We start from the raw sequence: 26,841 nt of genomic DNA on the forward strand, positions 1-26,841 counted from the left end.
TGGAATGTAGATAGATTTATTTTGTGCAACAAAACAAATGACAGGTTTTTTTTTCCAATTTCACCTTACAAAGTCCAAATTCAAAACATAAAATGGAGCTAGAACAAAGAGTTGACCTACAAAGGAAATTGTGGCAGTAGTTGCAGAGTGTATAACTTCTTCCTAACTTTGAGAAGTCGTAAGTGAAGTATCACTGTGTGGACGTGCACATATATATACATGAAGAGTTTAGGGTGGTCATAATAAAATCATAGTGGGTTGTTGATAATGGGATGCTTGTTTTATTATTACAATTATACACACTCGTTAAGGTGCCAAGTTTCCAAACCCATGCATGTGCCCCTCCAGACCCTACAATTTATAAATTTGGAGAACATAATTTCCATATATTCACAGAGTCGGTGTGAAGAGTTTTAGCGGTACCTTTGACCCAATAACCATAACTTGTTTTTTTTATATATATTGTTACGAACTCTCTCGATAGTCTTTCACTGCCATGAGACCAAACTAATTAAACATTCCAACACACACAGTAACAACAACATTAGTACATATTATGGGTATCATTGTGGAGACTCATGTTCAAATCTCATGGAGGATCTGTTTCCCCACTAAGGTACCAAATTATAAATTTACAACATTGATGAGGTCGTGGGATTCTCTACTATTTTCCAATCAATCAAATAAAAGAATTTACAATCACTTAGCATTGAAACTGGGGTTCGTAGCTGACCACCAATTAAAAAGAAAGGTTTACATGTTCCAAAAATAAACACATCAACTCTAGTATAGACATATGAAACATAACTAACTATGCATATCCGAGTTTCAAAATTTCACACATTTCTCATTTTTGTAACTCCATACCCACTTTAAATAGGTCTTTACAATTTTTCACCTTCAATATACCAAATTGCATTATCTGGAATCAACACACCAGTTTTATGCCATACTTGGCGCATACATAGAGATCACCCAGAATTACAGGTGCTATGGAGTCCACGTGCATTTATTATGTGCAAAAAAACAAATGGTGAAGTTTTTTTTTCAACCCGATCTTACAAAGTACAAATAAAAACATAAAATGGAATTAGAGAATATATTTGACCTGCAAAGGAAATTGTCACAGTTGGTGAGTGTATAAATTCTACCTAACTTTCAGAAGCCCTAGGTGAAGTATAACTGTGTGGACATGCACATATATATATAGATGAATAGTATAGGGTGGTCATAATCAAATCATAGTGGGTTGTTCATAATGGGATTCTTGATTTCTTATTACAATTATGCATTGGATAAGGTGCACCATGCCCCTCCAGATCCTACATTGTGGCAGCAGTTGTAGAGTGTATAGATTTTTCCTAACTTTCAAAAGCCCTAGGTGAAGTATAACTTTGTGGACATGCACATATATATACATGAAGAGTATAGGGTTGTCATAATCAAATCATAGTGGGTTGTTTATAAAGGGATGCTTACTTTCTTATTACAATTATGCATTGGTTAAGGTGCACCATGCCCCTCCAGAGTTGGCGTGAATACTTTTAGCGGTACCTTTGACCCAACCATAACTTGTCGTTTATTTTTTATATATATTGTTACCAACTCTCTTGATAGTCTTTCACTGTCATGAGACCAAACTAACTAAAAATGCCTACACACACACAACACCAACATTAGTAGATATTGTGGGTATCATTGTGGAGACCCATGTTCAAATCTGATGGAGGATATGTTTCCCCACTAAGGCACCAAAATATAACATTATCACTTAACATTGAAGTTGCTTGTAGCTCCACACCAATTAAACAAAAATGTTTACATGTTCCAAAAAAAAAAAGACATTAACTCTAGTATAGACATATCAAACATAACTAAATATGCATATCTGAGTTTCAATATTTGACACATTGCTCATTTATGTAACTCCAGGCCCACTTCAAATGGGTCTTTACTAGTGTTCACCTTCAATATACCCAATTGCATTATCTAGAGTCAACACATTGGTTTTCCGCCATACTCTGGTGCATACATAGAAATAACCAAGAAAACTAATACCATTTTGTCTAAGACCAAGAAAGCGAATACTATTTATAAGAGTCTTTCCAGAGTCTTAGTAATCCCTACTACTTGATTTAATGACCTTTTAAACTTCTATTCATTCTATACATAAACGTAATTCCTATTCTAATCACGACAAAAGAGAGAAACCTAAGTCTTACTATTTCTACTCATTCACAAGGCCTCGAGACATTTGGCAAGTAAACATAGAAACACAATGAGAAAACCAATATTAATATTTTATTAATATTCCAATTACATTGTTTTCACCACAACGTGGACTAAATAAAATCTTGAACAAATTCAATTTATGAAAATAATGATGCTATCAACTCTTTCAAATGTTGTGGAAGTCCAACGAAGGATGATGTTATCAACTCTTTCAACTATTGTGGAAGTCCAAGGAAGGCCTTAGGAGCTAAATAATGAAGTTATCAACTCTTCAACTGTTGTGGAAAGTCCAAAGAAGGTGGTATGAGATTTTTAGAATTAAATATTTTCTTTTGGAGTACAAGCAAAGCAATATCACTGCATTTAATAATCTGCATGATCGTGGTTTGTAGTTTCATCTCCTGTCATCCTCTTATTGAGGCTATCCCAATGCATCATATGAACCAATGCTTGCACCACTTCAAACATTGGAGGACGAAATTTTGGTTTAGGTTGCCATGCCAAACAACAAATTGTGAGAACTTATGTTTCGTGACCCTATACTATTCAACTTCTCTTGTAAATTACGTACAAATTAATATCTATGACCTTTGGATTTAATTTATAATTTAGATTTGAATTTAGATATTTTAGATTATACCTTATTGCAAAGAGCAATAATATCATAAAAACGCGAGAGAGATTTAGCAGGATAACTTCCCTTCAAAGTTGGATCAACCATCTTTGCTAACGCATCAACATCATCAAGTTTAGGGGTGACCCATCTTACTAATGACCATTATGACCTTGTTCTTGAACTACAAAAGGATAAATTAAGTTAGAAGGGTACAATCCACAATTTTCTCTCAAAATAAGAGAGTTACCTATCCAAGGGTTTTTGGCCTATCAAAAGCTCAAGAATTACCAGTCCAAAACTATACACATCGCTCTTAATTTTATATATTCCTGACATGAGATATTCAGGAGAATTTTAGCCAAAAGAACCCAACACATGTACATGAAAACAAAACATCATTATAATTTTAGTTCTCTAGCTTTTTGCATCCTCTCCGTAAAGGTTGACCGTCATTAAAAGGTTGAAAAGGGAAATGTTCATTTTAGACTGTCATGAATCACACGTGACACTTAGAATTTGGATTGAGGGAAACAATTCTATAATTGGACAGACGAGGGTTGAAATCATCATCAAACAAAATATTAGATGAAACAAATTTTTTTATGCACAATAGATGGAGAGAAAACTTCATGCAAATACCTGGTCAACCAATTTCAAGCATGAAAACATAATATTCAATCAAGTGTCGAAATCAAATAGTGAAATATTTACTGATCAATACATACAAGTGACTCTAACACTTGAGTTGTGCCTAGTGCAATATTTACATGAATGAGATTGAATTTGTCTAAGCGGCGATGATCAATTCTACTCCATTTGCTTAACATGGTTAAGAGAAACACCTAGAAGTAGTGCCTAGCAAGGGCAAGGTTGACCTACTATGTCATGAGTCTTATCTTTAACATCTTTTTCCATTATAACTTGTAACTAAGTTTTTAACTAACTTAATACCGGTCGAATCAATCGGGTGCCTCAAACTATTTTAATCGCCTAAAACCTAAATCAAAGGCACACGAACGCACACATAACTTGAGAGAGGAGTCCTTCCCAGAGGAATTCCTTACGACATAATAAAGTTTTAAGAATTACTTTAATAGATAATTATATATGTTTTTTTAAAGAAAAATTTATATATTTATTAAAATCAATAAAAGTATAATTAAAAGAATATATAGCTAAAATAAATTAAAGAACGTAGAGTTCTAAGAGTTAGTTAAATTAATTTTGATATAAGATTATGTATATTTTTATTTAAAATATAAGCCATGAGTTAAACTTTAAAGTCTGATTTTTATTGGAATAGAAACTCTTTACACCATATATGGAATTTGAATACTTTACTTGGTTTAGAATTCATGAATCATGATCTTAGATAACAAAGCATTTAACTAGTTTAATTAAAAATAACATCATAAACTAGCATTTGCACCAAATGTTGCAAAGGAAACGCCATAAGGCAATGGCATAATATGTTAGGCCCCTATACTACTAGTGTAACCCCTTATTGTTATTAGTACAACCCACTTGTTATATTGATGTACCCATGTAGTGGCCATATTGTTACTATTGTGCCCCATAGAAGCCCACTATTGTTATTATTGTGCCCTTACATTATTATTGTTATGTCGGCTCTGATTATGTTATGACCCCTTAGACTCCTATATATAGAAAGGAGGTCTTTTCATTTGTATCATCCAAGAATTGTTCATTTATGTAATGTAAAGGAGGTTGCCCCCTCGAAGAGGCTGAATTATAAGGCGTTGATCTATCTTTTCTATCCTTTCTTGAGCTAGTTTCATAACATTTCGTATCAAAGCTTTGGATTCTAGGGTTTTGCTGCTCCAAAGAGGTCATCGTGGCATTTTCGCTATAACTTTTTTTCTGTGACGTTTCAGAAGCTAAAAAAAATACCCATTTGAGAAGAAATCTCTCTGAATCTCGAATCTAAATTTCAAGGCTTTTCACGCTATATTTGCGGAGATATGATCTGAGGAAGTTGGTCTTTTTGCAGACTCCTGAATTACAGTCCAAATAGGTGACCTGGGGAAAATCATCATAACTTTCTCTCTGAGCATCAGATTGAAATTTCGTAAAAAGGTACAAAAAGAAGACAGACTTCAGTTTCTTGTATATATTGTTCAGAGCCAAAGGTCGAAACAGTGACACGTGGCACTTCATACAAGTTCGCTCTTCTGGAAAGGTCTATAATCGGGTCATCCTGGGAGATTGTGCATAACTCTTTCTTGGAGAATCCAATTTGGATTAGACTGGCGACATTGGAAAGAGGACATAAAGGGCTACTACAGGTCGTAATTTCAAAACTTAAAGATCCGAAGGTTCATAGTTACAGTTGTTTCAAGATCGAGCTCCTAAAATCAAGAAAAAGCGAGATGAGGAAGTTTGATGGCAAGGATTCAGTAAATTGGATACTTCAGATGGAGCAATATTTTGATCTACATGGTCTACCGCTGTTAAAAAAGGTATGTATTTCATCTTCATATTTAGAACTGGATCAATTTTTATGGTATGAAGGGCTTTGTTCTCATAAACAACTTGTTACATGGTCAATTTTCATGGAGGAAATGATAACACATTATGAGGATACAAAGAGCAACACCTTCTTTAGAGCAACACCACAACAATTGGAAAGAGTAAAAGGGCTTTGTGACATAGTGGAAAGCAAAATTATGGAAACCAAGAAGCATACCCCTCACAACTATAAAGATGGAAGTGTTGTTTCTCCTAGCCTTCCACAACCTACAAGGGTTACACCACAAAAATTGGAAGAAAAAAGAGAAAAAGGGCTTTGTTACAATTGTGATAGCAAATGCACTAAAGGTCGTAAGTGTGCTGAGAAGAAATTATTTTACATAGAATATGAAGAGGAGGAAGAAAAGGATCAAGAAACATCAAAAGAAGAAGATATACACCAGGACCCCACCCCAGAGAAAGAAGAAATGAATCAGACCATATCTTGTAAAGCATTGGTAAGAATTACCACTCCTCAAACTCTCAAGATAGAAGGAAATATCAAGAAGAAAAAGGTGCAGGAAGTGAAAGATCACATCGAGAAAGAAGAAATGAATCCAACCATATCTCATAATTCATTGGTCGAAATTACCACTCCTCAAACTATCAAGATAGAAGGACATATCAAGAAGAAAAATGTTGAAGAAGTGAAAGATCACATCGAGCATCAAGAAATGAATCCGACCATATCTTGTAAAGGATTGGAAGAAATTACCACTCCTCAAACTCTAGAGATAGAAGGACATATCAAGAAGAAAAAGGTTCAAGCAGTGAAAGATCACATCAAGCATCAACAACAAGTTCTCCAAATTTTAAAGGATAACGTCACTTCGGTGAAAAATCAAATGAAACAACAGGAAGATCAACATCATAGTGAGAAATGTTTTGATGTAGGTGATTAGGTATTTTTAATGCTACATCTCAAGCAAGCTATTTATGAGAAGGAAATGTTGGCAATACCACATGCACTTAAAAAATGGCGACCTTACCGAATAGGAAGACTCTTCAATGATGAGGATGTGGAAGCATTATTTTGTGCTATTTCTATTATCCAACCAGATTGGATAAACGAAGCAAGGTATGAATGGAAGAAGGACGAAGAAGTATGGCCACTTATTCAAAAGTTGCAAAAGATCCGAATTCAAACAATATTGCTAGAAATTGAAGAGGAAGGAAAAATCATATTGGAACCTGGAGCAGTCATAGAAACAAGAACCCGACAACTACGAAATTGATCAATTTCAGAGTATCTCATCAAGTGGAAGAACTTACCCGCTGAATATTCCACATGGGAGGACAAGAATTTTATACAAAAGCATCAAGAACTACTCAAGCTTTGAGGACAACGCTTTTCGAAGGAGAGGGGCATGTTAGGCCCCTATACTGCTTGTGTAACCCCTTATTGTTATTAGTACAACCCACTTATTATATTGATGTACCCATGTAGTGGCCATATTGTTACTATTGTGCCCCATAGAAGCCCACTATTGTTATTATTGTGCCCTTACATTATTATTGTTATGTCGGCTCTGATTATGTTATGACCCCTTAGACTCCTATATATAGAAAGGAGGTCTTTTCATTTGTATCATCCAAGAATTTTTCATTTATGTAATATAAAGGAGGTTGCCCCCTCGAAGAGTCTAAATTCTAAGGCATGGATCTATCTTTTATATCTTTTTCTTGAGTTGGTTCATAAAATAATATATATTGTCCGATTCATGAGCTTCTAAGGACTGACCTTTTGATTGAATGTAAAAGTGGTTTGCACCTCTTGAGAAAACTTTTCCCTTTTTACAATCAATAAAGACACCAATAGAGAGACTATTACTTCCACTAACCCGTGTTGTAAAATACTCTTATCACCATAACAATGACAACATGATTTTGATTATCCATGGAAAATTTCATGATCTTCACAAGTATTGACTTATTAATAACACTATAGGGAATTCCAAGGAAGTACAAGAATATGTCTCTTCTGAATGTTAGATTTGACAATCCAATGAATGAAAAAACAAACTCTACAACAATGAGAACTGAAATAAAACCAACAATCTATAAACACACAACTCGAGTTTTTGAATTTCTTTGGATCCATACCAAAAAATAATTTATTGTTCAACCTGGTCCAATTTCTAAGGCAAAGAAGAATACAAGCACTTATGCACAATGCAAATATTAACTTAGGATAGAAAACAACATGGGTGGGACTATTGCAAATCAATTCCAAACACAAAAACTTTAAAGAATTACTGAAATGAAATGGAATCTTTCCCCTAAAGATTTATGGGATGAAGGTAATAGGAATTATAAATGATTTCAAGCATGAATGTTTATATATGATGAGGGAAAGAACTTTCCCAATTTAAAGAAATCTCAGTGTATTGTCTCATGGCTATGCACCATGTCACAAATTCTTGCATTAATGAGTGAGAATTCTCAACGAGTGAAGTCTTGACTTGATCCATTTCATTAATTAGCAATAAATGCAGTGGCAAACTCTGTTGTGGCCCACTTAGAACACTTGTTCCAGGGGTACTACCATATATATCTATAGCTAATTCACTACAATTCATAGTTTCATCTATCACCCTCCTCCTCTAGTTTAGATAAAGAGGGCCAAAGGGTAAGATACTTTAGAAGATAGGGTATATTTATAAGAATGTTTATTTTAAGACATTACTATAGATATATAGTTACTTCACTACAACACAAAATTGAAACCAAATAGCTGAACATGAAGATAGTTCTTCCATCCATCCTCCTTGTCTAGTTTACATAAGGAAGTATAGAGGGAAAGTTACTTCAGGACATGGTAGAATGGGCCAAATAAGGTATGCTACTAAGGGTGCATTGATATATGTAGAAGGTTTTGGTTTCTCATAACCATTTCGGTCATAAGTAAATAAATCCATGTTGTTTGGTCCTCCCACTACAACTCCTACCAAGATGTTGTGATTGGGTGCATTGTTGTACAGAGATTGGAAGCCTGCATTGCATGGAATGAGATAAGGATGATTTTCCTTGCATGGAAGAGAATAGAACCATATCCAACCTTGTATGTGTTGTGGCCAGTAAAAAACCCACTTCTTATTTTAGTTTTGATAACAATACTAAATAAGAGGGGACTCTTAATCTAAAAAATAAAAATAAATTAGAACTTGTATCCCCTTTTTGAATAAATCTTACTATCATAAACTTAGGAGAATACCCGAAAAATCCAAAAAGACTTAAGTTTTATGATAAGTTTGAACAAAATCGTTCTCTCAATAATAAAGCATTGCATTGCAAAAATGTAATGATCACACCATATGAGCAAATTCCTAAGATTGCGAAATCGCGATGTGAGATCGCACACCCAAAAAAGGTCATTGCACGTCGTAGTTTTCATATGCGTCAAAGATGAAATACCTCAAACCGGCGATATGTGATAATGCATCTCGGAAATTGCATCTCACAGAAACACATGATAATGAATGATTGTCAAACACAATAGATTAGCAATAATTGCGATCTACGATATTGCGAAGCAAATCGCAAAATCGCTTTATCGCAGATCTGTAGGGCACATCGTTCAAAGAAATTTTTCATAATCCGATGTCAAGTTATGTGTATTAATGTTAATTTAATAAGTTTGTTGATGATCATTAATGAGATAGGGTTTCGGTCTGATCGAAAGGTCAGTTAACGCAGGTTGGTATATTTTATATGATTTCAACATTTAAAGCTTTCTTGTCACCTTATTTCTTATCATTACCCTTTCCTTGTTTGTAAATTCCAGGAGTGGAAAGAAGAAAGATATACGTAGCAATGTTTAGAGTATAATGGGGAAGAAGGGAAAAGTTCTGATTTCTGAAGTCATCTAAAAAGAACGCGCAAGAGGTGAAAACTGGCACCAGGGAAACTCGGATCGAGAAACGGAGGCAGTTTCCAATACGCGATTAGTGCTTAATGATAATCGTGCATCGTCGAGCAAAACCTCTTGGGAAGGAAAGCCTCTGAGCACTTAGTTGCCTGAAAGCCCAAAAAATTGTTTAAAAAAGTGCTAAAGGCTAAAGGCAAAACCCGAGCTCTAAAAAACAGTGTTATTTATCAGGGATATCCTTAAGAGGTATGTAAATTTCTCGCAAATTCACAACCTCTATAGACCACCTGGAGAGAAAAGGCTGAAGAAAGAACAGAGTCCATCAAGAGGTTAACAAAGTTAAATTGGGATTCTTACTGGCAGTACTTGGTTAAACCACACAGTCAATGCATGACTCTCAAATGCATCACTAACTCTGCCGAGAAGATAGTGCCAGCGCTTGCCGATTCTGTTTTTGCAGGGAAACTAATGTCGGAGGTCGGCCAACTAACTCTCCTCAAGCCAATGCTGAATATTTGCGATCACAGAGAACAAATATATAGATAGTAATTTCCAGATTCAGTTTTAGTTTTAGTTTTTCCTTAGATGAGGACGGTCATTTAAACCACCTCCTATATTTTTATAATAAACTATTTTTAGGATTTAGCTAGTAGTATTTCAACCCTTCTCATGCATTTAGAGAAGGGTCCTGAAATTTGCAAAAAAAATTCCTCAAAACACTCACTTCTGCACCCTCGGAGGAGGTTTTGATGAATGAATGGAACAATATTTATTGATATCTGTATTTAATATCTACTATTGAAATTTCACTTTTGTACTCTTAGTAGATTTTGAATTAAGAAGAGATAAATCATTATTGCTGAAGCTCATGAGTAGAACTTGTTATCAATGGTACTTTTATCTCTTAACGATTTCTGCTTATGTGTTTAAGTGATATTCATGTTCAGTTATTTATATATGAATGCTTGAATGTTTGAGTTATCATTTGGCTCTTTTGTACGGTGATGGCTATTCTGTTTATGCTTAATATATGAATGACTTATTATGCGATACTCTTTTCATAACTATTTCGGCTAACTTTTTATATGAAATGGTTCATCTTTATTGAATTCTTTTCTCATAACGATTGAATGATATTTATTACCAATTGTTGTTAGAAACTATTTTAGACTGCATAATTGAAAGATTAAATCCCGGGTTAGTTTTAGAATTAGATATTTTTGTTCATTAGAATACAATTGCATGTTGTTAGATTAGATTTAGAATAAAAGCATTTTACTTAGGAATTATTAGAAAGGAAATATCAATTCTCTACACACACAAATACAAATTGGGAAACTGGTCCCATTATTCCCAATCGGACCCACCATTCCAAACGGAAAAGGAGCTGCTAACCAAGGTCCGGACCAGGTGGGTAATCCCCTTGTTGTAGACCCAATTTTCGGGGCTTCAACATATTTGGCGCTAGAAGGAGGGCCTGAACTATGAATGGCTAGTAAATCTAAATCTAAATACCATTCTGAGAGTAAATTACCCTCAACTTCTCCCTTGACTTCTCCATTGCACTTAGAATCTTTAAGTCTTGAGCGAGAAGTTGATAAAACAACAACCACTACCACAAACCTGAACATTTCAGATAAATTGACTATTGAAACTCCTGAAGTTGAATCTTTGATCCATAAACTTCAAGGATTTTCCATATCACCCTAGAAATCTGAAATATATCAAGGTAGTGTGACTTCGCAATACAACCCTTCTCATCCTCTTACCAGATTGCATAGTGAAAAGTTTGGTATTGAACCAACTGAACTACTTCTACATAAAAGGAAAAGAGCAAGGAAATCACCTAAAGGGTTTGATAGTGAGACTCTTTCACCATCATCATCCATCTCGTCTTCTCCACTGCAAAGTCAACCATCCACTCCTCCACTTCAAATCATTGTCCAACAGACGACTGGAATTTCAACATCTCCTTCACAATTATATGGAACTGTAATATCCTCATCTTCTCAATCGTAAGGAACATCTTCTACGCTTTCTTCTATTAGTAGTTCAACGATGGCCCAAAACCCATGGAATAACCCAGGGGCAGTCTTAATGCCTGCGCCCTTGAGTCAATTACCGACCCATCCTAAAAAATGGCTGCCAAAGTTTAATCCTGAAGCAGGCATGCTAGTAGAAGAACACATCAACAACTTTATGTTGTCCATAAATCTCAATGGAGTTACTAATGAAGATTCTGTTGTCCAGCTCTTTCCTTACACTTTGCAAGGAGCCGCCAAATCCTGGTATTTCTCATTACCATCCGGATCTATCACTAGTTGGGATATTTTCCAAGAGTAATTCTTGAATAAGTTCGGTGATGATAGGTCTAATGTGACATTGATCAACGACCTGTCAAATCTTAAGACCGAAACAAGAGAACCTATCAAAGATTTTAACTTGTGTTTCAATAAACTTTTGAATAAAATTCCTGTCGCTTCCAAGCCTAGCAAAGAAGTTGGAAGTGAATGGTACATATTTGCTCTACCATCAAACATAGCGATCTTTGTCAATAGGGCTGCCAAAACAACTTTGGACGATAATATGAAAGAAGCAATAGCGGTAGAAAAACGTATGATATCCTTAGAGAAGAAAAATGTTGTTGGTGAACAAAAATCAAAGAAGGTCACTTTTAAAGAAGATCCCAAGAAAAAACAACCAAAGGACACATTTGATTTAGAAGGATTGCAAAAAGTTTTGAAAACCATGTCTAACGAGATGATTGATATAAAGAAACAAGTACCAGAGACTTCTTCTAGAAAGCCTCATAGGCCTTATAGAATAAATCCTTCAACTAATTCAAAGCCTCCCAATGCTATTACAAATGTAGAATCAGAAGAAGAAGAAGAGGAAATTTCTAATGAAGAGCCCACTGATGAAGAAGAAGTTGTAGAAATGCAGGGAATGTGGGACTTCATTCTCCCTAAAGAAGGGGATCAAGAGGCATCACCAGTTAGTACCAGAGGTAGAAATCAACTCGATCCTCCACAACCAACTCCTAAACAAAAGAGTGCAAGCTCTATATCTAAAGATAAAGTCACAGGTAAGAAAACGTCACCCAAAGCGACTCAAACAAGCCCAGTCCAATCCAATTCACCAACTCCATCCAAAACATTGATTGTTTCTGATGAGATGGAGTATGATATCGTAGAAGACATGAAGAAGACTAGGGCTAAAATTACCTTTCATGAATTGAGCAAATTAAAACATCAACAAAAGCTCCTTTTGAAAGAATTACATGCGATACCTGTTGCACCTCTGCCTACCACTATAATCTTACAAGATTCTCATGATATGGGAAGATCTCCAACTAACGTGACTAATAAAGTTGATCCAAATGATATCGCTTTAATTGGAGGAAGGTCAAGATCTCATACTCCTCCGTTTCTTCTTACTTATGAAGTTTTCAACAAAAACTTGCACAATTGTTTAGTAGATTTAGGAGCTTCATCTAATATCTTACCTAAATAAATATGTGCAAAGTTGAACATTCAACCGCAAAAGTCTGCAGTACGCATAGTTCAGTTGGACTGGTCACAGGTTGAAGTGATCGGTGAAGTAAATCAAGTTACCATAAGGCTGTCATCGAATCCATAGGTATGTAAGTTATTAATATTCTAGTTGCAAACATTCCAGAATTTTATGGCTTATTTCTTAGTAGGGATTGGTTTGAAAAGCTTCATGGATACTTTGCTACCAATTGGTCACGTATGTGGCTCCCTTACAATGGTAAACCGAATCAGATAAAGGTTGAGCGAGAAAGACATCAAAAATACATAGTAACAGAATTGGAAGGAGAAAATGAACCTGTAGCATACAGCAACAATATAATTGGCAACTATTCTATTGATTCTTTCTTAGGAAATTTTAATGCTCATACTTTGCCTTACTTAAAACATTTTGTTTTGTCTCAAGTAGAAAACGTTTCCGAAACAGATAGTTCTAAATGTGTTAATTTTATAGATAGTCCAGTAAATAAATCTTTATTTTGGAAGTTATTTTTTGACGGTTTTAAGTCTAATGATGGAGCAGGAGTAGGGATGTGTATTAGTTAGTCCAGAGGGAAACAAAACTATGCTAACTTGTAGACTCGAGTTCGATTGCACCAATAACACTGCAGAGTACGAGGCATTAGTCCAAAGATTATATAAGGCAATCGGATTAGATATCAAATATCTACAAGTCTTCGGAGATTCTGAAATTGTAATTAGACAGGTATGAAATACTATAGATTGTCTAACAGGTCATTTAAAGCATTATCAATTTTTAGTGCAAGATTTGACTAAACATTTTATAGCATTCAATATTTCATCAATTCCTAGACTCCAAAACGCTAGTGCTGACCTCTTGGCAAACGTAGCTTCCAAGATCATTCCCTCAGAAGACTATAGCCCAAACAGATTTTCAATCGAATTAATCTTTAAACCCTCAATTCCTGACAATGTTACAAACTGGATAATTTTCAACGATGATCCTGATATTGTAAGCTTCCTAAAATCATAGGGATCTTACACTAATCAGAAAATTGATGAGGACCAACATGACAAACAGTTGCAGCAAGAAAGCACTAATAATTCTATGCCAAAATCAGTAGTCAATTTAGAAGACCAATATGATTTGAAAGACCGATTCAAGAGATCTACCAATTCAAAACTTCAGAGCTCAACCCTGAACTATGAATTAGTAAATCTAGGAACTGATACGAAGTCGCAAAATATCAATCTAGGTCTTGGCCTAGCCCCTAAAGAAAGATTAGCTTATGTTCGTCTCCTGAAACAATACAAAAGTGTCTTTGCCTGGAACTATGATGATCTAAAGACTTACGAAACTTCTATCATTCAGGATATTATCCTAATGATAACCAATGAAAAACCCGTCCAGCAAAAGATAAGGAAGATCCATCCTAATCTAGAAAACTAGATTAAGTCTAAGCTTAACAAATTATTGAAAGCCAAAATTATTTTTCCCGTTCGACATTCTAGATGGGTTTCTAAATTAGTTCCCGTCAGAAAGAAAAACAGAGACATTAGAATTTGTATTGAATTTCAAAACCTGAACAAAGCCTACCAAAAGGATAATTTTCCCCTGCCTCCCACAGAGCAAATACTGCAAGCAGTTGCAGGATCAGAATTAATGTCCTTTTCAGAATGTTTCTCGAGCTACAACCAAGTTTTGGTCCATCCCGATGATCAATTAAAAACTACGTTTAGAACCAAATGGGGTACTTACGCATATCAAAAGATGCCTTTTTGTCTGATCAATGCTGGCGCCACATTTCAAAGGGCCATGGACATCACATTTAAGGGATTAGTAAACAAATCAGTAGTAATCTACTTGGATGATATAACTGTATACTCTATGAAACGTGGTAATCATCTCAGGGACTTGAAGCCGATCTTCTAACATTGACAATGGTATGGGATTTCACTTAATCCAAAAAAGTCCCTTTTTGCATTAAGTGAAGGAACTTCTTGGATTTATAGTGTCAAAATCTGGAATCCATATTGATCCCGATAGAATTAAGGAGATTTCCGAAATACCCTTGCCTTACAACAAGAAATCCATGCAATCCTTCCTTGGCCAAATTAATTTTGTTAAGAGGTTTTTTCTAGACTTCTCAAGGATTGTATCTCCCTTACAAGCAATGACTAAAAAGAATTCAATCTTGAAATGGGGCAAAGAGGAATATGAAGCATTCAATTTGATAAGCAAGCGATTGTAAATGCCGCATCTTTAGCAACTCCAAATTTTTTCGCTCTTTTCATTTTGTATACATTTGCCTCTGATAGATCATATTCTGCAATACTCACTCAAGAAAGTCAAGATAAGGCGGAAGCCCCAATTGCCTTTTTAGTTCAAATCTACAAGGGGCCGAATTAAATTATTCTGACGTCGAGAAACGAGCATATGCTGTTTTCAAAGCAATTAAGTACTTCAGACCCTTCCTGCTTAAAACCCATACAAATATCATAGTACCATTTCCAGCGGTAAGAAATCTCTTAGTACAGAAAGACGTGGGTGAGAAAAGAGCAAATTGGGTTACTGCCTTACAAGAATATGATGTTGGAATTAAACCAACAAATATTGTAAAAGGTCAAGGCTTTTGCAAAATGCTGTCCGGAGCACCGCTTATTTCCGAAATACCATCTTTAGAATTACAAATGTATGAGGTAAGCCTAAACTATACTGAATCATTATATGCTGATATCATATTTTATCTAAAGAACGGATATGCTCCTTCAAACCTAGATTATACAAATAAAAGAGCCCTAAAATTGAAGGCTAAGCAATATCAGCTCGTAAACGATGTACTTTTTAGGATGAATTATGATTCTATTCTCCTTCGATGTCTTGAGAAATCTGAAGCTGAAAAAGTGTTGCAGGAACTCCATGATGGACCGGCAGGTGGACATTATGCTGGAGATGCTACAGCACATAAGATCTTGCGTGCAGGGTACTATTGGCCTACACTATTTAAAGATGCGCACAACTACGTAAGGAAATGCCAATTTTGTCAAACTGCTGTTGGAAGACAAAAAAAACTGGCATTGCCTTTGCAGCCAGTCAATATCGATCAACCCTTTGATCAATGGGGAATGGATATAATAGGTGAGATCGTTCCTCACTCTTCTAAATAGCATAGGTATATCCTTACAGCTACAGATTATTTTACTAAATGGGTAGAAGTTGTTCCTCTCAAGATAGCTAATGCTGAACACATCATCGATTTCATAGATCAGTTCATAATCACCAGGTTTGGTTCACCCTCTACTTTAATGTTTGATAATGCATCATATTTTTCTGGCAACGCTATGACTGAATTTGCGCTCAAAAGAGGTTTTAAACTTAAATACTCTGCCAATTATTACCCACAGGGGAACGGTTTAGCTGGATCAACAAATAAAAACTTATTCAGAATCATTAAGCGAACCATAGATCAAAATCATAAGAATTGGCACAAAGATTTGATGTATGCCCTATGGGCAGACCAAATAATGCAAAAAGCCTCCATTGGAACTTCTCCCTTTAATTTAGTTTATGGGAAAGAAGTGGTTCTCCAAGCTCATCTAGCAATTCCCTCTTTGGCCTTAGTTCAATTTTTTGATGAAACACCAACTTCATCCTTACAGCTAAGACAACTGCAAATTCTTAAGCTAGAAGAACAACAAGAAAAGGCTAAAATAACTCATGCTCACCATCAAGCATTAATAAAAGCTTCTTTTGATTCAATCATGGTATCCAGAAAGGACTTTCAAATTGGAGATTTAGCTTTAAAATTGCATAAGGCTCACGAAGAAAAAGGCAAACATACGAAATTCCAACGAATGTGGCTTGGCCCATTCCAAATTGCGGAAACCATAGGTTCATCCACTTTTATGTTGTAGGATTTAACAGGAAAAAGAGAATCTTTACCTGTCAATGGGCAGATCCTTAAAAAATACTTTCCATAGAAGATCATTTTTCTCTTTTTGTAAATTAGTTTTTCCTTTATTTTGATAATAAAAATAGTTGGAATTGGTTACGTTTGGAATTCATGAAAAAGACTAGTATTTCTTTTAGACTTTGTTTTTTCACTTGTATACATAGAATTGATTTGGAAAATTGGTCATTACTATTGAAAGCTACAGTCAAAGGCTATAAGCTTGGAAATGATACTAATTTGAACTTTGTGAATTTTGATAAAAAGAAACCTTTAGTGGGAATTTGTTTTATATCAGTCAATGAAAAGCATCAACAAAAAAAAACAAGGATTCCCTGTAGAAAAGCTCTTTCCAAAAACTCTACAATTGTCGTCCAGAGCTCTTCTAAAGGAATCAATGACTTCCTCCCCACCTAGAGAATTACGAACTTCAAGGAATAAAGTGGTGATACACTTTAAACTTAAAGAATAAGAGGTCTCATCGTGAGCTGACCTATCATGATCATAGATATTATAGCTTGCTGACTTTGCCAAAACTGCATACCACAACAGGGCAATGACTCAAGATTGTTGCAATCAAAAGACAAGGGGTCTCATCACGAGCTAGCTTGTTCAGCAATGTTATAAATCAAATGAGTCGCACTGTCATAATTTGGCTACCAAACCAAGCCATTGTTCTTTAAGAATTAAAAGAAAATAAAAGCAATAAGTGTGGAAATGGATTTCTCTTTGAAAATCGTATATTTCTCAGAGTAGGATATAGGATCATTGCTGGGTAACAGGTAACCCTGTCGAGGCTATAGATGCCTGCTGGTAGCAGAGGCTCTACCTATGATAAATGAGCATATTTAAAACTGATCTACAGAGGAGACTTTGTTTTTATCTTTACAAACCAAGTAGTGGCTGATGTAAATACAATGACTAGCTTTAGGAAGTAAATAATCAAAGTTAACATAGAAGAAACTACTAGAATTTAACAGATGAAAGCATGATATACTTTAGCTTTCTATAATAAAGTTTGATTTTCCAAAAAAAACCTTCTGTTTTGAAAGTTTAGAAAATTCAAAAGAAAATCAGAGATAATTGGTTCTTCCAAGTGAATCACCAATTGTTGTGGCCAGCAACAACCCCCCTTCTTATTTTAGTTTTGATACCAATACTAAATAAGAGGGGACCCTTCATCTAAAAAATAAAAATAAATTAGAACTTGTATTCCCTTTTTGAATAAATATTACTATCATAAACTTAGGAGAATAATCAAAAAATCCAAAAAGACTTACGTTTTATGATAAGTTCGAACAAAATCATTCCCTCAATAATAAAGCATCACATCACAAAAAGGTAATGATCACACCATATGAGCAAATTCCTAAGATTGTGAAATCACGATGCGAGATCGCACACCGAAAAAAGCTCATCGCGCGTCGTAGTTCTCATATGCCTCAAAGATGAAATACCTCAAACCGACGATATGCGATAACGAGTCTCGAAAATTGCATCTCACAGACACACATGATAATGAATTATTGTAAAACACAATGCATTAGCAATAATTGCGATCTGCGATATTGCAAAGAAAATCACAAAATTACTTTATCGCAGATCTGTAGGGCACATCATTCAAAGAAATTTTTCGTAATCCAATGTCAAGTTATGCGCATTAATGTTAATTTAATAAGTTAGTTGATGATCGTTAATGAGACAAGGTTTCGGTCCGACAGAAAGGTTAGTTCATGTAGGTTGGTATATTTTATATGATTTCAGCATTTAAAGCTTTCCTATCACCTTATTCCTTATCATTACCCTTTCCTTGTTTGTAAATTGCTATAGCGGAAAGCAGAAAGATATATGTAGCAATGTTCAGAATATAATGGGGAAGAAGGGAAAAGTTATGATTTCTAAAGTCATCTAACAAGAATGCGCAAGAGGCAAAAATTGGCACTAGGGAAGCTCAGATCGAGAAACGGAGGTAGTTTCCGATGTGTGATTAGTGCTTAGTGCTAATCACGCATCGCTGGGCAACACCTCTTGAGAAGGAAAACCTCTAAGCACTCAGTTGCCCGAAAGCCTGTAAAATTGTAGAAAAAAGTGCTAAAGGCTAAAGGCAAAACCTAAGCTCTAAAAAACAGTATTATTTATCAGTGATATCCTTAAGCGGTATGTAAATTTCTCCCAAATTCATAGCATCTACAGACCAACTAGAGACAAAAGGCTAAAGAAAGAACATAGTCCATCAAGAGGTCAACCAAATTAAATTGGGATTCTTACTGGCAGTACTTGGTTAAACCACATAGTCAATGCATGACTCTCAAATGCGTCACTAACTCTGCCGAGAAGAGAGCGCCAACGCTTGCCGATTCTATTTTTGCAGGGAAACTAAAGTCGGAGGTCGGCCAACTAACTCTCCTAAAGCCGATGTTGAATATTTGCGACCACAGAGAACAGATACATAGATAGTAATTTCCAGATTCAGTTTTAGTTTTAGTTTTAGTTTTATTTTTGCCTTAGATGAGGACGGTCATTTAAACTGCCTCCTATATTTTTGTAATACACTATTTTTAGGATTTAGCTAGTAGTATTTCAACCCTTCTCATGCATTTAGAGAAGGGTCTTGAAATTTGTCAAAAACTTTTCCTCAGAACATGCACTTCTGCACCCTCAGAGGAGGTTTTGATGAATGAATGGAACAAGATTTATTGATATCTGTGTTTAATATCTGCTACTGAAGTTGCACTTTTGTACTCTTAGTAGATGTTGAATTAAGAAGAGATAAATATTTATGGCTGAAGCTCATGAGTAGAACTTGTTATCAATGGTACTTTTATCTCTTAACAATTTCTGCTTATGTGTTTAAGTGATATTCATGTTCAGTTATTTATATATGAATTCTTGAATGTTTGAGTTATCATTTGGCACTTTTGTACTGTGATGGCTATTCTGTTTATGCTTAATATATGAATGACTTATTATGCGATATGATTTTCATAACTGTTTCGGCTAACTTTTTATACGAAACAATTCATCTTTATTGAATTATTTTCTCTTAGCGATTGAATGATCTTTATTACCAATTGTTGTTAGAAACTATTTTAGATTTCATAATTGAAAGATTAAATCCCATGTTAGTTTTAGAATTAGATATTTCTGTTCATTAGAATACAATTGCATGTTGTTAGATTAGATTTAGAATAAAGGCATTTTACTTAGGAATTATTAGAAAGGAAATATCAATTCTCTACACACACACACAAATTGGGAAACTGGTCCCATTATCTCCAGTCGGACCCACCATCCCAAATGGAAAAGGAGTTGCTAACCAATGTCCGGACTGGGTGGGTATCCCCCTTGTTGTAGACTTGATTTTCGGGGATTCAACAATATGACATATTGAGAGGATTATCCCCCAATATGTAATCAACCATCATTGAAAAAAAAAAACACGGGATTGAACCAAACCCCATATACCAATAACTAGATTAAAAGGTTAGAAAAATTAATTAGTGGTTTTCTATGAATCTATACCTGCCATTTTTTCAATAGTTCTTAGTCTCTTTCGACTAAAATTCATTGACCCACAAGTTACTACCTGTTTGGAGGAGCTCAGGTATTTAGCATAACTAAAGAGCAAGAAGGAAGAAGATGTAACATATTGCAAATTGCTATCAGGCATTGTGTAAAGAAGCCCTCCTGCTTACATGAGAATATACCCAAATTTAGAATCAGAATAAAATACTGAGGAGAGGGTATGTATACCGTTCAAAACCAGTGACAAAAACATAGACCTGGACTATATTTACCATATGAATAAGATACTCCAAGGATAAGAGAGAAGATATAATTGTCAACATGTCCTTTGTATTCATGAAGAGACTTCACTTTTCGTAGCAAGAACTCCTGCACACATTCAAACCATGCAATAACTCACAAATTAAAACCCATTAGGTACGTAATCAAATTGAAACCTAGTGAGTATATAATAATGTGCTACCAATCACTAAATCACTACCCCACAAAAAAAATAGATGTTGTTATACCTTTGATAGGAGGACTCAAGCACTTGCATGTTTATTGTCCCACCCAAATATATTGTTTGATTCATTAGCTCCCAATGACTGGCCTTTTGATTTTATTTAATTTTGATAAGCTGGGTTGCGTGTTGCCTTATGCAACCAAGCAGCTCCCCAGAGTAGTTCACCGAGAGATGATCCCAAAAGCAAGTTAGTATAAATCTTCAACCTCATATGGCAGGCTAAGAATCAGCTCAAAATTTTACATTATATTTAACAGTACCTCATATCCAGAGTATGAGCAATAGAATGGACAGACTTTAGATCTAATTGCGTCACTATAAGCTCCTTTGTGCCTATCAGTGAAATCAAATACCTGATAATCCAAGGAACCAAATCCAGCTATGGCGATTTACAGTGAATGCTTACAATGTAAAATTAAAAGAGGTAACCATTTTAGTAATTACCCTCATGGTAGTATGAATAAGTCATTTGGAATATGAAGGATCAGATTTGCGAAATACAAGGGATGCAACTGAAAGTGTTGCAGTTGTTTTAGCCTCAACATCTGAACCAGGATGTTGGCTGTCAATTTTATAAACAGTACGAGTTGTGTCCATATCTTCTGGCATGTCGCAACATTTGTGATGAGTGTTTGAATCCCTTACCTGACACAAGTTTGAACATTGAATAGATTTTAGCCATAAGATGCAAAACAAGTAATGTATCTTGTATTGTTAGTCAGATAAATAGTGGTTATAGCTATAGAGCATGACATGGGTTAGTTTGTATAGAGTTGAATAATTTTGTACTATATGGTAATTTACCTCGACATATAAGGTTCCTGGATGTGGAGTTGCTTTTAGTAGGTTATCTGTGGCCCAATGAATGACATCCTTTGAGTTCGCTAGCTCACCACCCATGAGCTCACCGAATTCCAAAACACCTCATGACATCATCTTTGTGGTGAATGCCATTGGAAACCCAAAGTTAACGTTGTCTCCTGCATCATAGTATCCTCCAACCAAGTCCAACTGCAAAATAAAAAAAAATGAAATAATGAAAACTGGAAGTGCAAAGCGGTTTGCACCTCTTTAGACATTTTGTACCTTTTTACACTCAATAAAGACACCAAAATATAGCCTAATACATCCACCACCCTGTGTTGTAGAATGCTCTTCTCACCAAAATAATGACAGCATGATTCTAATTATCCATAAAAAATTTCATGATATTCAGAGGAATTGACTTGTTAATAACACTATAGGGAAATCCAAGGAAGTACAAGCAAGATGTCTCTTATGAATCTTAGATTTCACAGTCCAGTGCAAGAAAAAACAAATTCTAGAGCAATGAGAACTAAAATAAAGTGAACTGTCTATAAACACCCAGCTCAAGTTTTTGAATCTCTTTGGATCCTTACTTACCTGGACATATATGGTGTCTGGATGTGCAGTTGCTTTTAGTAGGTAATCTGTGGCCCAGTGAATGACATCCTTTGAGTTGGCTAGCTCACCACCCATGAACCCACTAAATTCCAAAACACTTCATTACAACATCGTTGTGGTGAATTCCATTGGAAACATAAATTTAACATTGTCTCCTGCATCATAGTATCCTCCAGCCAAGTACACCTGCAAAATAAAAAACGAAATAATGAAAACTGGAAGTGAAAAGAGGTTTTCACCTCTTGAAATAATGAAAACAAAAAGTGCCAAGTTGTTTGCACCTCTTGAGACATTTTGACCCTTTTTACACTCAATAAAGACACCAAAAGAGAGATTGCTACTTCCACGACCCTGTGTTGTAGAATCCTCTTCTCACCGAAACAATGACAACATGATTTTGATTAGCCATTGAAAATTTCATGATCTTCACAGGAATTGACTTATTAATAACACTATAAGGAAGTCGAAGGAATTACAAGGAAGATGTCTCTTTTGAATGTTATATTTCACAGTCTAATGCATGAAAAAACAAACTCTACAAAAATGATAAGTGAAATAAAACCAACTGTCTATAAACACCCAGCTCGAGTTTTTTAATCTGTTTGGCTCCTTACTAAAAAATAAGTTCTAGTTCAACTTGGTCCTATTTCTAAGGAAAAGAAGAATACAAACAATTATCCACATTGCGAATATTAAGGATAGAACACAACACAGGTGGGATTATTGCAAATCAATTCCAAACACCAAAACTCCAAAGCATTACTGAAATGAAATGGAATCTTTCCCCTAAAGATTTATGGGACGAAGATAGTAGGTATTATAGATGATTTTAAGCATGAATTTTTTTTAAATGATGAGCGAACGAACTTTCCAATTTAAAGAATTGTTAGTGCATTGTCTCGTGGCTTTGCACCATGTCACAAATTCTTGCATTAACGAGTGAGAATTCTCAACGAGAAAAGTCTTGAATTGATCCATTTCATTAATTAGCAATAAATACAATGGCCGACTCTGTTGTGGCATGCTTAAAACACTTGATCCAGGGGCACAACCATAGATATATATTTACTTCACTACAATTCAGAGTTCCATCTATCATCATCCTCCTATGGTTTAGATAAGAATCATAATAAAACACTGAGGAGAGAGTATGTATACCCTTCAAAACTAGTGGAAAAAGCATAGACTTGGAGTATGTTTAGCATGTGAATAAGATACTCCAGGGAGAAGAGAGAAGATATAATTGTTAGCATGCCCTTTGTAGTCATGAAGAGATTTCACTTTTCATAGAAAGAACTCTTGCACACATTCAAACCATGAAATAGTTCACAAATTAAAACCTAGTAGGTACATAATCAAATTGAAACCCAGTGAGTATATAAGAATGTGGTAACAATTACTAAATCACTACCCAACAAAAAAAATAGGTGTTGTTGTAAATTTCAAGTAACTTTGTGGCATACATTTATATTTTTCTGAAAACTACAGGAAATACTTAACTCATTTGGTGATTTTCATAATGTTGTATTGCCACCAGATAATATCAAGTCTTATATCAAAGAATATTTCCATGAATTGGCCAACAAAGAACCCAATAGAGCCTTGATTTGCATTGCTGAAATTGTGTCAATATAACTCATTTTCATTATGTTATAGATCAAGAGACTAGTTATGCTCTTCTACTGGCCTAAAATACAATGGTAGGGTGTCAACATGTATGATTATATTGTAGCAATGAGGGAGCAAGAGCAAAAAAATATGGATGAAGGAACGCAGAGTCCTCAAATGTCACATGCAAGCTCCATCTCATCATTTAGTGGTCCAAGCTCAATTAATGCTTTGCAACATGGGTCTTGGTGAAATCCCCCACAACTGTCTAAATTTATAGTATTTCTTTGAGATCAATGCTAATGTCACTATCCTCAATAAATACATTTATATGACTCTGAAAACTATAAGAAATACTTAACTCATTTGGTGATTTGCAGAATGTTGTATTGCCACCAGATAATATAAAGTATTCTATCAAGGGAGGTAATGGAAGTATAAATAGGACACCTAGTGAATGAATGGTACAAAGGAACAAGAGGCTAGTGAAACTATGTCCTTGGGCCCTAGCTCGTATGAATGCTGAAGAGGTTTCAAGTGTAGTTTCCCAAGTGAGAAAGATGTCCAAAATTCTGCGCCCCATATCTAAACAATTTCCCTTTTCCAAGATCTTTGAAGTCAACTATAGTCTTTTGAATATGTAAATAAGTCAAATTTCAATGGCAATGACAATATTATGGATATAAACCAGCCAATTATGGAGGGATTTATTGGATTGGATCCTCTATAGTTAGAGGCATGCAATGCATTTAGATCTAGCCTGGCAATGTCTGCTAATGGGTTGATACCATCATCAGTTGAAAGCAGTATTTCCTCTCTTGATCTAACATTTCAGGGAATCGATACCAAGCAAGAAATACATAGCAATGCTTTCAACAACTCCTTCATGCATTATTACTAAACGTCCCAAGCTCCAAAGGTCTACCAGTGATGGGTATGAAGCATCTGGAGGGGAAAGTGCCAATGATAGTGACTGATCCTCAACAAGATTCCACAAACCACCATGGAATAAAATGCTTTTCAATTCTCCTTATATGGGAAAAAATGAAATTGCTAAGACATTACCCTACCAGATAATTCTGCTACCATACAGTGCGAGTAAACTAAAAATAGCAGGTCAAACAACAAAGAGAAGAATGAAAGAAATCACTGGGAAAGGTGTAATGACATATATTCTTGAAGGATGTTGAAACTATAATTTGAATATATCTCAAGCATCACTTGTGCATAACTCCATGGCTATGAAAGTGAGCTACTTCTTTGCACAGTTGATACGTGAAGTTGTCTAAACCAAAAAAAGGCATGCAAGAATGATAGCCCTTTCATTGATAGTCTGCCATTATGTTATAGATCAAGAGACTAGTTATCTCTTTAATTGGCGTAAAATACAATGGCGGGGTGTCAGCACGTATGATTCTATTGTAGCAATGAGGGAGTAAGAGAAACAAAATATGGATGAAGGAACGTAATGTCCTCAAATGTCACATCCAAGCTCCATCTTAGCATTTAGTTGTCCAAGCTCAATTAATTTTTTGCAAGATGGCTCTCTTTGTATGGATCATGACCACCGTTTTGAATATTGTACCTTTTATGCCAAGAATTGCAAAAAATTAAGACAATGTATGATTCATTCTTTTTGAAAATTTAAATAACATTAATTTTATTAGAAAAGGGCATGATGTCCTTCATTTTTTAAATAGTGTATTTCCCACAAATCTTGTTGAATAAATTGGCATTGTGAGAAACATTGTTGCACAAGAATTGCAGCAAAAAATAAACTTATAGGGTGCTTATTTACACTAAAAATGATTGAGTGAGATACTTCAATGAGTTGTTGGTTTTGCTACTCTTAAATAGTGGTGTGTACTTAGAAGTTTCCTTGTCATGTCTAGCTTCTGCACAACTGGGATAGTAAACAAAATTGTGACAAATTCATCGAAGAGAAGTATAGAGTTCAGTTCACTAAGAATAATGTGCGGGCCATAACAACTAGAACTGGAAATATTAGCTGCTTTACCAGATCAATATCAATAGATAAAATTGAACTCACAAAGGCCTCTCCAGATTACTTAAATAAACAAGATATTAGAATGGCAAAAAATTATATTGAAGTTTAACTGACCTCAAAATTGAGAAGAACAATCATTAGATTAAAGCTGCAACATTAGGCTTCATACTAGTCACTAAATTCTCAAATCTTCATGCTAGATGCACTTCAACAAGACTATGTTGGACAGATCCATTACCAATTTGTGCCATTACCTTAAAAATAGTGACTGTAGGATGTGTTCCAAACATGATTGTATGGAATATCATCCCTGATTCTATCGTATTCAGTCTATTTACAAACTCTAGAGGATCTCTCCCATCGTTGTTTCCACCATCACTCAAAAAAATAATTGTTGGCTTCTTCTTGACCACATTAGGATGCTTGGATCCTCGATAAATTACCTCCTCTGTGACTTCCAGACCACAAGAATAATTGCTTCCACTTGCTACGACATATTGAATAAGACTCTCCACTCTATCTTCCGTCATCTCTTGCATTTCTCGAGCAACTATTGTTGTCTTGTCAAAGAGAACCACAGATAAAGAATCATCACTACTATTTCTATACCTGGTAGTACTTAATCGAATCATAGCCTCATACACACAACCTAACCTACAATTGTCCTGAGATAGAAATTTGGCCATGGTTGGTTTTATATAAGGACTAGACATTGAACCAGACTTGTCAATAAGAAAAACCACATGATGTGGTATGTTCTTGGCATGATCAAAGTGAAAAACATGACCGTCTGCAGTTATGCGACTTATAGAGGATGCCATTGAGGAAATTGTATTCACTGGAGCATGCCATAATTTCTATGTGCAGTAAGACCTCGTGGAACTAGCATCAATTTCATTATGCTCTTCTGACCTGCAAAGGTGATTACACAAAGCAAACACTTTCTGATATTCTTCGGTACAAGGATCTTCAAACCGCATTTGCTTCTAATAAGTCTCATGGGTAAGTTCATCTTTAGGTACATCCTCATAAGGGGCATATCATCTTGTGTCATGCCCAGAGC

The 26,841-nt window shown here is 35.2% G+C and overlaps 1 pseudogene; it reads right to left on the reverse strand.

Moving 5' to 3' along the window:
- Positions 1-8,185: 8,185 nt before the first annotated feature.
- On the reverse strand, positions 8,186-26,464 carry LOC149157671 (endoglucanase 17-like; annotated as a pseudogene).
- Between the last annotated feature and the right edge of the window lie 377 nt (positions 26,465-26,841).

This window comes from Pinus tabuliformis, chromosome 5_2, assembly GCF_031772625.1.
Source record: "Pinus tabuliformis cultivar Carrire ecotype Pingquan chromosome 5_2, CPIR1, whole genome shotgun sequence".
NCBI lineage: Eukaryota > Viridiplantae > Streptophyta > Pinopsida > Pinales > Pinaceae > Pinus > Pinus tabuliformis.